At 46.0% G+C, this 9,956-nt stretch overlaps 1 long non-coding RNA gene across 1 annotated transcript in view; it reads right to left on the bottom strand.

Annotated features, from left to right (window-relative positions):
• The window catches only part of LOC116841337, a 13,045-nt gene extending 4,516 nt beyond the window's left edge, over nt 1-8,529 (bottom strand). The window contains exon 1 of the long non-coding RNA XR_004377539.1: nt 6,070-8,529. This is a non-coding gene — a long non-coding RNA (uncharacterized LOC116841337). The remainder of the gene's footprint in view (nt 1-6,069) is intronic.
• Nucleotides 8,530-9,956: the final 1,427 nt, after the last annotated feature.

Raw genomic sequence — 9,956 nt, 5'->3', positions numbered from 1 at the left:
CTCTCTCTCTCTCTCTCTCTCTCTCTCTCTCTCTCTCTCTCTCTCTCTCTCTTGCTCTATTTTTCTCTGTCTCTTTCCTTCTGTGTCGTGGTCGCCCCCTTCCCCCCGATTCCTGCACGACTCCTAGACACGTCTCTCTTTCCACTGTTCGTTTCGTTCCTTCGTCTCACCGCCACGTCTCTGTCACTTTCAATTCCGACCCCTCCATTCCTCGCTGCTCTCCTTGTCGCGACCCTGCCGACCTCTCTATTTCAACCAACATCAACCCCCCGTCTCTCTTCCCCTCTCTCTTCCTTTCTCTCTTGCCCCCTCTTGCTCTCCCTCTCGCTCTCTGTCCCCCTGCTTCCATCTACACTCGTCACTCTCTCTTTTTCTATTTACTCTCCCTCCGTACATTAATTTTTCTCCGTCCTTGTCTCAGCCCCACGCGGTTTCTGCTTGTCACCCTTTCTCCTTGTCTTGCTCGTTGCACCAGCACTCTTGCCACCCCTCTGCGTCCTCAAGCTTTGCTCCGTTTCTCTCGCGCGTACCCGGGTATGACAAGGTGGGGGGCCACGTGCTCTCGCTACCCCAGTCACGCGAGGGTAGGACACGTGGTATGTATACCCGCTATACGGCGGTGCATAGGCGTGGAAACGCGTGTATTTTCCACGCGGCTTTTTAACGGAACGGTTAAAAAATAATAGAGCGAGGGCTAACCTTACTCTGTTCCCCGGAATTGATTAGTTCCTCCAGCTGTATCCCGAAAGAAATTGACTGGTAGTCGCGAGAGACGAATCTTATGTAACATTCTCCCCGTGCAATAGATAATTGACAAAGGAAAACGTTGAGGAAGCGACATATTATCCTTCTAAAATTAACGATTCTCAGCAGAACCTTCTCGCGCCTCATCATTACATCTCAATTTTTCATGCTGCACCGACGACTCACTTCGAGAAGTGTTAAACCGTGAATTCGCAATGCATGCCGTGCGCGTTCCTTTTTTACCTTTTCCTTGTTTTTCAACGCGAAATGACGTGCGACTGAGTCATCGCGACTGCACGTCGCGGAATCGCTCAAGGAACAGCACTCGGGTAATCGGATTCGCTTATCTTTCCGAGAGACCAAGGAAAAAGAGATACTTCCGAACTAAACTAAATAGACTGAACGGCGCGCCAGTTAACGACTCGAATGCAACTGTTCTCACGTTGCCCAGAAATGTTCAAAATCCCGCGCGCATCGACATTCGGACAATATACCACGATATATACGGAATATTCAATCTCCGAGAGTGCGAATCCATGGACGACAGAGTGTCGCGGCGCGGAGTTCGGGAACTCAGCGTTACGAAATCGCGACGACATTGCGGGCCGGGCATTCCGATTACAGCACTTTGCGAGGAAGAGTCGCGAGGCCGATAAGGGAAAAAAGAAGAATACGCGGCGAAGGTAGGGATACGTGACGACTACGGAGAGCGACGGAGCAGAGAGTCGGCAACGGGAGTTTAAGAGTTGTTGCTTACGTAAGCACGCGTGCAGATAAGAACGTGCTTATCTGAAGAGAACGTCGTCATGCGGGCAACCTCGTGCCAAGGTATGAAATCGTAACGGCGCGATTTCGATCCTGCGAAAAAATCAGACCCGTCGCCCGCAGCGCGGCGCGACATCGATAGGTCGTTGCGAGGTTGCGAATCGTCAATCGGGTTGCGAGTAGTTTTGAGGCTCTCAGTTCTATAATTATGTCAATATTAAGATCGTTGGGGGTGATCCCTTATTCGGCAGTTTTACCGTTAATTATTTTTTTAATTAATTGTATCGTGTTTTGTTGACGATTAATATGAGCGTTATTGTTGATTAATATTCAACTAAAGGCCGCTTAATTGGCAATTAATTTTTTAACAAATTTAATAAAAAACCGTTCAGTTGACGATTGATATGAGCGAAAAGAATTAAAGATTATTTAGTTAATAATTGAACTTAAACTCAATTAAAGGCCGCTTAATTGATGATTAAACTTAGCAGATTTAATTAAAGAACGTTTAATTGATGATTGATATGAGCAAATTTAATCAACGGTTGCAACGGACGATTGATATACCGAGTGTTCCTTTTAACGCAGGTCCTACTCGATCATCGGTATTTTCCAAGATGCCATTGAGAATGAATATTATCCACAACACCGATTGTGTAACCTTGAGTAGTCGAAAGCTCTTCGATGGAATTGATCGGATTTGCTCATATCGTCAATTAAACAGCCTTTAATTAAATCTGTTAAGTTCAATTGTTAGTTGAACGATCTTTGATTCCCTTCTCTCATACTAATCGTCAATTGAACAGTCTTCAATTAAATTCGTTGGAATCAATCGTCAATTGAACACTCTCCGTTGATTTTGCTCGAATAAAAGCTTTCGCTTCGCGTCAAATAGTTAAACTGAAATATATTTATTCAAATCAATTATTAAGCCGAGAAAAATTTAATTAATATTTTCACAACTCTGGTCGTCAATAGGACGTTCGATCCGGGATCAACAACAATCGGTCCACTTTCTCGGCCGCGCGCGCGCGCGCGCACCTCCGTGATCAATAAGTGAGGTTCCGTTTAATTATTCCGCCGCGTCCTGTTCTTCGCGAATAGGTCGCAGAGAATAAGACACGAACATCGATTCGCGACGGACGACCCGAGGGTAGGAGAAGAAGCGGTGCCGCGTACAGCGCGGTGCCAAGGATAGAAGAAAATATCAAGGAGAAACGGGCAATTGAGTTGAACACGGAGATCGAATCACCGTAATATGCGCGTTGCATAATTAGCGATCTAGCCGGAGATCCATCTTTGTTCCATCGCGCGTCCGCATCCTTCGCGTATCGGAAAACATCCTGGGAAGAAAATTGCCAGCTACCTGATGTTCCCCTTGTGCGCAGAGAATCGCAACTTCGAGAGACCATCGTCTTCTTGCCGATCACTTTCCCAGACAGATTTTTATGATTACCACGACGTGAGACGACTGACGTTGGAAATTCGCTCTCCCTCTCTCTACAGCTTTTCTTTTCTAATTATTCTCATAAAGCAAATATACTGTATTAAATTAAAATTGATATCATATATTAAATTAAATCTTTTATTATATTGATGCAGATTTTACATAACAAATTTAATCATTCTTTTCGTACTTTAATGACTTCGTCATTTTATACATTAAAAATATGCCGTAAGAATCACTCATAAGGGTCGCAATCTTTATAAATCGACTAATAAAATTGCTGCCAAGGTACAGTCTGAAAATGCTCCCACAAAACTCATCCCAAATATTACGGACAATCTTTTGTCCGCGACTATACACCTGTCTATTTGGGGCGCCTCACTCATTCGTCATTTCTCATCGTTTCTCATTGATTCGTATATATATTCCGAAACTCTCTGCTGATCATTCGGATCCATCAGCATCCCGCCAGCGTTCCACATCTCTGGAATGATTGTTTCAAGTAACAAAGTAAGCCGCCTTTCAAGTAATACCTCGTTATCTGATTGCGATCTGTAAAAAGTTCCCACGGTGCTTGGGCACACCTGTTTGTCTAGGAAGTGAACGCTACAAATCGCGGGTTTCATGGTCGCCGTGGCTGGTTGCATGGCTCCCTTACCCTATCAACAACTGCACACTGGTCGTATCGATATATCACAGTGACGCTCAAACGCGGCGTATGCAATTACGCAATTGGGCGCGTTCAACTTGCGTCGCTCGACATTTATCAATCGGGCGTCCCAACGACCTTTCTCGAAACTAACGTTCCTTGTAAGGAATTCTTGTAGGGTCGTTCGGCCACGGACTCAAGAAATTTTTCATTAACATCACACAAGTTAAGTAAATATAAATCCCCCTTGCGACTGCCTTTCGATCAACTCTCTCAACTTCAACGTTCCCCGCAACTCGTTATATAAATGTCCCGTTCCTGATGTATTAAGAAATAGGCCGTATTCGCTCGTGTTCTCCTCCGGTCGCTTGCCACACGAGGTAGGGCGATCCAATTGGGGTTCGAATAGCCCAACGTGGTGTGGCCTCCCCTTTGAGTTCCCGCTGCGATCAATACTCGCGCGATGCCAAAGCCAAGCCAGACTACAGACTCGCGTTCTCTCTCTCTCTCTCTCTCTCTCCCTCTCCCTCTCTTTCTCTGTCTTGCTCTCTCTCTCTCTCTCTGCCTCTGTACTGAGGTCTTCGTGATGCGAGAGTGTCCTTGACAAGCGTTAGCTGGTCGCCCGTTGCGAAGTCGTCGCTTGTAGAATGCGGCAGAATTCAAAGGTCGCGTATAATCTATCTTATGGACTCGATTATCCGGCGTGGTTGACTTTACCGCTAATGTAACGTCGGTTAAGTAACAATTTATGAGCACCGAACAATCGAACGCCAAGAAGTTTTCTCGCTGTTGAAAACGAACGTGCGCGCACACACACACACACACATCGACGGCGCGACGCACTGCGTCACGCGTGACTCGATATATTCGTCTCCACCTTGCACGGTAAGAAGAGAAAAAAGAAAGAGGAAATAAAACTCCGCTCCCGCGTCCAATACCCTTTCCCTTTCCGTTAAGTTTTGTTTGTGTGCATACATCGTCGTCATCGTGGCCTTCATCAAGGTGTGCGTACCATACGCGGCTTCCGATCATGAACAATGCGCATTGAACAGATGCATCCGTGCAGATGCAGCCCACCAAACAATACAAAATATTCCGTAAATGTTCTTATGAAATACGAATGTTCTTAATTCCTGAATATTCTCGAATCGGATATATTCTACGAATATACGTATACAACATTGTAGACAGAGATTCGTACATTTATAATAGAAAAAAAAAAAACACTTTTGGGACACTCGTAAACTTATCCTAATGGATAAACAGACCTCCGCAGGATATCCTAAAGACGTTCTGAAAACGTCCCCAGAATATCCTTTGGAGATGTGCTGTCTGGATATCTGCTGCGCATGTCTGCAATGCATTCTGAAAAGTTCCCCAAATGTTCGAAATAGTAACATGCATTTATTATTAATGAAATTTACTACTAATATAACTTAGTAATGGAATATATTTACATAATAAAGTATCGAAATTGTTTATTTATAATTGTAAAACAAAATTGATAATTAAGTTACATTTTGTTAATGTTTTATGCATGTGCATAGAACATTTATTCAAATACAGTATTTTGAATATATTTGAATATATCTGAGTATATTTATCTTTATCGTTCTTCACATGAAGAACATAGAATGAGTGCTTCCAACATAAGTGTGCAAAAAGTATGCAAAACAAACTTAGTCAAAATATTATCTAAAAATCTCAGTGTATTCGCAGTGCATTATGCAAAATGAATTTAGCTCTTATATAATTTGAGTTAATTTTGATAATTTGTTTCATATTTCTATTTTACTACTCTATGTAATAAATATAAATACCCCACCATTTATGCAATTTGCACAATTCAACTCGTGAAGTTGCTGCCAAATTGGCGTACAATTGGTTGCGAAATAATTTAGACACAATGAAGTTGAGACCTCACCAAACTGTCAAAATTGAAAGTCATTACTGATGAAATTGCCTAGTAATTATTTAAATATTATTGTTATTGAGTATTATTATATATTATTATTTAGTGCTCTTTATATTATTATTGTGTAAGACTGTCAATACTGCTCTATTTTGACAGTTTGGTGAGCTCTCGACTTCATTGTGTCTACATTGTTTTGCAACACACTGTGCATCTGTCTACCTGTATCAATATATTAAAGAAAAGATATGTGTTTTCTCGGGGAAACAAATCGCCAAAAATAGGCCACGTCAAGCGCGAAATCTTCGCGAGAACCGATCCTGAGAACCGTTTCTCATGTAGAGGGTGTCTTGCGAAGAAAAAGGAGAAACTTTCACCGCACCGATACGCTCTGTTAGGACACCCTGTGCGTACGTACGCGCGCACGCGCGTTGATCGAGCAACGGGAAGCTCTCATCCGCGTGCGCGCGAACGCACGACGCGATACATAAGCGCCTACACACACAACCGAGGCACACGCTCACACCACGAAACATACACACATACACTTACGTGCTTCACGCGCACAAGCGCGCGGTGGCGAACAAAGAAAGAGCCCTAGCGACCGGCAATGCGGCAACGGCGAGCGCCTGCGCGCCGCTCTATGTGAGTCAAGGACGACACGTGCGGCTACGAACGACCTACTTATATCCTCGTCACTTCGTGCGCGATCGCTCCGGTGTACGAACTTTCCCGAGCGCAGAAATAGGACGGCCGGCGAGCCGAGTCCCGACGTTTTACAGAGCGGCCTAATCCCTTCCTCTCCTCGCCCCTCGTGCCCTCTAACCCCTCTGACCCCGCTGCTCGGAGCCTTCCGCAGCGCCGCGTCGGGCTGGTTAATCGACTGAGCGCTACCGCGGGGCAGACCGCCACACGCTTAACCCTTTCGATCGAACCACGTAACGAACATTACGCTTAACATCGCTGGTAGAGCGGCGAATATCTGTTACACGTATTGGAAGGATAGATTTCGAGCTCGAAAGATTACATGTATCGGAAGCGTTACGATCGATCACGCTTTGCCTACGCTTTCACAACAGGCAGGCCGATGGCGCGAGTGACTGGTGTCGAAAATACGTTTAAAGACGAACAAAAGAGAATTGAGAGAGCACGGATCCCTTTCGCATAGTGATACAAGTTACAATGTTACAGCGTTTAACAAGACTCGTTGCATTGGTCTCTGTTTCTCATCGCCGAACAGTTAATTATCGTTCCGTTCAATGCTCGGTGGGCCGATCTGAGAGTGTTACGTAACACTATGATAATCTCTCTCTCTCCCTCTCTCTCTCTCTCTCGCTCTCTCTCGCGCGTACTCCCTCTCACTCTTTTGTCCTCTTTCCTCCTTCCATCCCTCCCCGCCCTTCTCTTCCTCCCTCACTCTCCCCTCTCCCTCTCTCTCTTTCTCTTTCTCGCTTACACAAAACACTCTCCCCTACGCACGCTTTGTCGGAACGTGGTTGATCGCGGAAGACCCGTTTCACGCAATTAATCCATCATGTGATAACCGGAGCTGCTTATTTCATAAGTATCATAAATAAGCAATTCGGATGACCAATTCGGAAAACAATTTGCATGTTCAATTTGAATACTTTTGTTGTTATTTGGAGAGGCATCTTTCACCGATTGTATCACGTACAAACTGACGTTACGGCCATTTTTCTATCGATCGGCTGCCGGTTAGCACAGGTATCCCTAAGCATAGGTGCGATAGAGCACGAGGTCAGCACGAGGTCTCAGCGTTCTGGGAGTGGCGGAAATCTCGACGGCCGGGGCCGGGGCCATCGAGATGCCCTAGATGCGGAACCAGGCGAGATCGATAGAAAAATGGGTCAAAGGTTCGGCCGCCGCGCCTTCGACGTAAGTAGCGGAGCGTTTCGCGGTAGAATGAACGATAGGAGACGGAGCTGGCGAGAAGGAGTAGTTCTTGCTAGAGACAGTCGTTTCCTTCCTTCGTCTCTTTTTGCGACGAGCAAAGGATGTAGAGCCACACCCGTGAGAGGTATATTATAAAGATTAGAGAGAGGTGCGTTACACGATTATTTCACCGTTGCGATCGCACGTGCAAAATTCTCATTTCCCGATAGAGATCACCTCCGATAAGTAGAGTGTGGACGTGGAAATGTTGCACTGTAGTGGCGATGTCTGCCATCGTGTACATTAGGTTAAACTGAACGAGAAAGTCCTGTACGATTTTCCTCAGAACTTCGTAAATGTAGAATTATTAATTGAAGAAGATTGGCGTATGGTTGCTCGCGATAATATATTAATGCTATCTGATTAATAACTAAAAGTCTACAAAATTATTAGGAATAAGGTAGAGGACTTTTTTTGTTTAATTTGATCTAATGTACAAGCACACGTCGGCAGATGTCGCTACTGCAGCTCATCTATCATATCTCGTGTGACCATTTACAAATCTTCCTTAACATCTCGATAATTATTGCGAACATCGCAAAATGGTATAACACTTTTACGTTTACCTTAATCCGTATTATACCTTCACGAGAGCTTCGGAAGTTATTCTGGGATACCCCGTATAGCTCATGAGAAATCGATGTTGCTTGGAAGTAATATTACCAAATAAACAGCTAACGCCTCGAATATTTTATTGATTAGTAAAATTATTTAGAAAGTCAATACATGTTTTATTCAATTCTAACGTAAAATGCAGACCAGAAAAAAATATTGGGAAAATTTTGGGTTTTGCATATAAACGTAATGTTTCTAACCAAAACCCATAATTATTTTGGAGAATCAGACTGGATCCTAATTAACTCTCGCAATAAACTTTCTCTGCGGGGATTTTAGATTTACGCAACGTGGAACCTCAAGACCTCGTGTGAAGTATATCGGTTAATTGCATCGCGTCGTAACGCGATGTTAATGATCCGATCCGACATTTCGTGGGCGAAGATGCGAGGCATAAGCCGAAATCGTCGGTCCACATGCATTATTAAGGGTTTACCATTTAATGACACTAATCGACTCAAGCATCATCCTACCTTGTTTCCTCACTGAACACAAAACAAAAGCAGAACGACGCTCGTGTCGATCTGTGTTACCAAATAGATGCAGCACCGACAGTCGCGTATAACGCTGAAAATTGCGCGCGGGATTTCTAACGCTGTCCGGCACGGCTGTACCCATCTAATCTCGCACGACGCGGTGCGGTCTTTGCGCGAGCAAATCAATCTTCCGGGCCGAACCGCGGCGCGACGTGCCGCGGCGATTGGCTCTTTGGACTCGCGGCAGTTCGAGTCCAAAGGCGGACCGCGCGGTTCGATTCCGCCGCCGTTTCTTCCCACCCGGGGCATAAGTAGCGGGTTTCCGCGCGCGCCGCCGCCAGTTCCTGTTCGGTTGTCGTCATAGTCGCGCTTTGGCGAGAGTGAATCCACCTCCGTGTTCGTGCGTGTACGATACACACACACACACACACATACATACCATCAAGCCATCGCGCGCCACCGATGGAAAAGATACCGCGCGCTCGCGTTTACACGTGCGTTTACCATTCGTCGTACGTGTCGCATACATTGGCGCGCGTCAGTGCGAGCGAGAGAGACGGAGGGAACGAGAGACAGAGACGGGACGCGGGCCAGGTCGCGAGTGTACGATTCTTCGTTAGTGTGTGCGCGCGGGAGCGAACCAATCGCGATCCGACTAGCAACGACTCGCGACCAATCGCAGCGGGCAACAGTGCGCTCCCGCGAGTGCGCGCCATCGGCCGGATGCGGCGGGTCGCGGCGATTGGTGGGGAGCGGGCTGAGAGTGCGGCACGGGCTACGCGTCGGAGCGCATCCTCGTTCGTCGCAGCTCGCCTTCGAGTTCGGTCGTGTTTCGCGCGAGTCTCGCTCCGCAGGAGTTCTCGTCCGGCACCTAACGCAGACGGCCATCGCGTGCCCGCCTATCGTCTTCTTCGGGCTTCATTGGTCGAGCTACCGCGGCCGCCTACAGATTCCACGGGAAAACACCCGGTTTTTCTTTTAAATCTCTGACTGGGATTTGTCTCTTTCCGAAGATTTAAAAGAAATACTGCGGCTACGTATCGCTGGAGGAACTCTGAATTCATCGTTGGAAGGATCTAACCGGAGAGAAAGAGAGGGGGGGAAAAAGAGACTTAACACGAAATATTCAATCGGATCACAGAGGCTCGGAAAGACTTCAAGAGAAGCGAGCTTCATCGAAATCTCGATCGAGAGAGCCGCATATCTGAGTATTCTCACTGCCTGGCGGCAAGAAGACGTCAGAGCAGTACGAGTTACTTTTTAAGCGCGTATGGTCACGTCTTTCAGCGAAGAAACCATTTCGCGACAGAAAAAAACTTTTAGTGAAATTTCTGCTGAAAGTTTTTTTTCGGTCTGCTGAACGGTTTCTCCGGGTGGTGGTAATCTCCGGGGAGG

The sequence above is a fragment of the Odontomachus brunneus genome, unplaced genomic scaffold (assembly GCF_010583005.1).
Source record: "Odontomachus brunneus isolate Ranch 3 - 2012 unplaced genomic scaffold, Obru_v1 Obru_scaffold_015, whole genome shotgun sequence".
NCBI classification, from domain to species: Eukaryota; Metazoa; Arthropoda; class Insecta; order Hymenoptera; family Formicidae; genus Odontomachus; species Odontomachus brunneus.
Note: the sequence above shows the minus strand (reverse complement) of the source record. Positions and strands in the feature narration are given on the sequence as shown.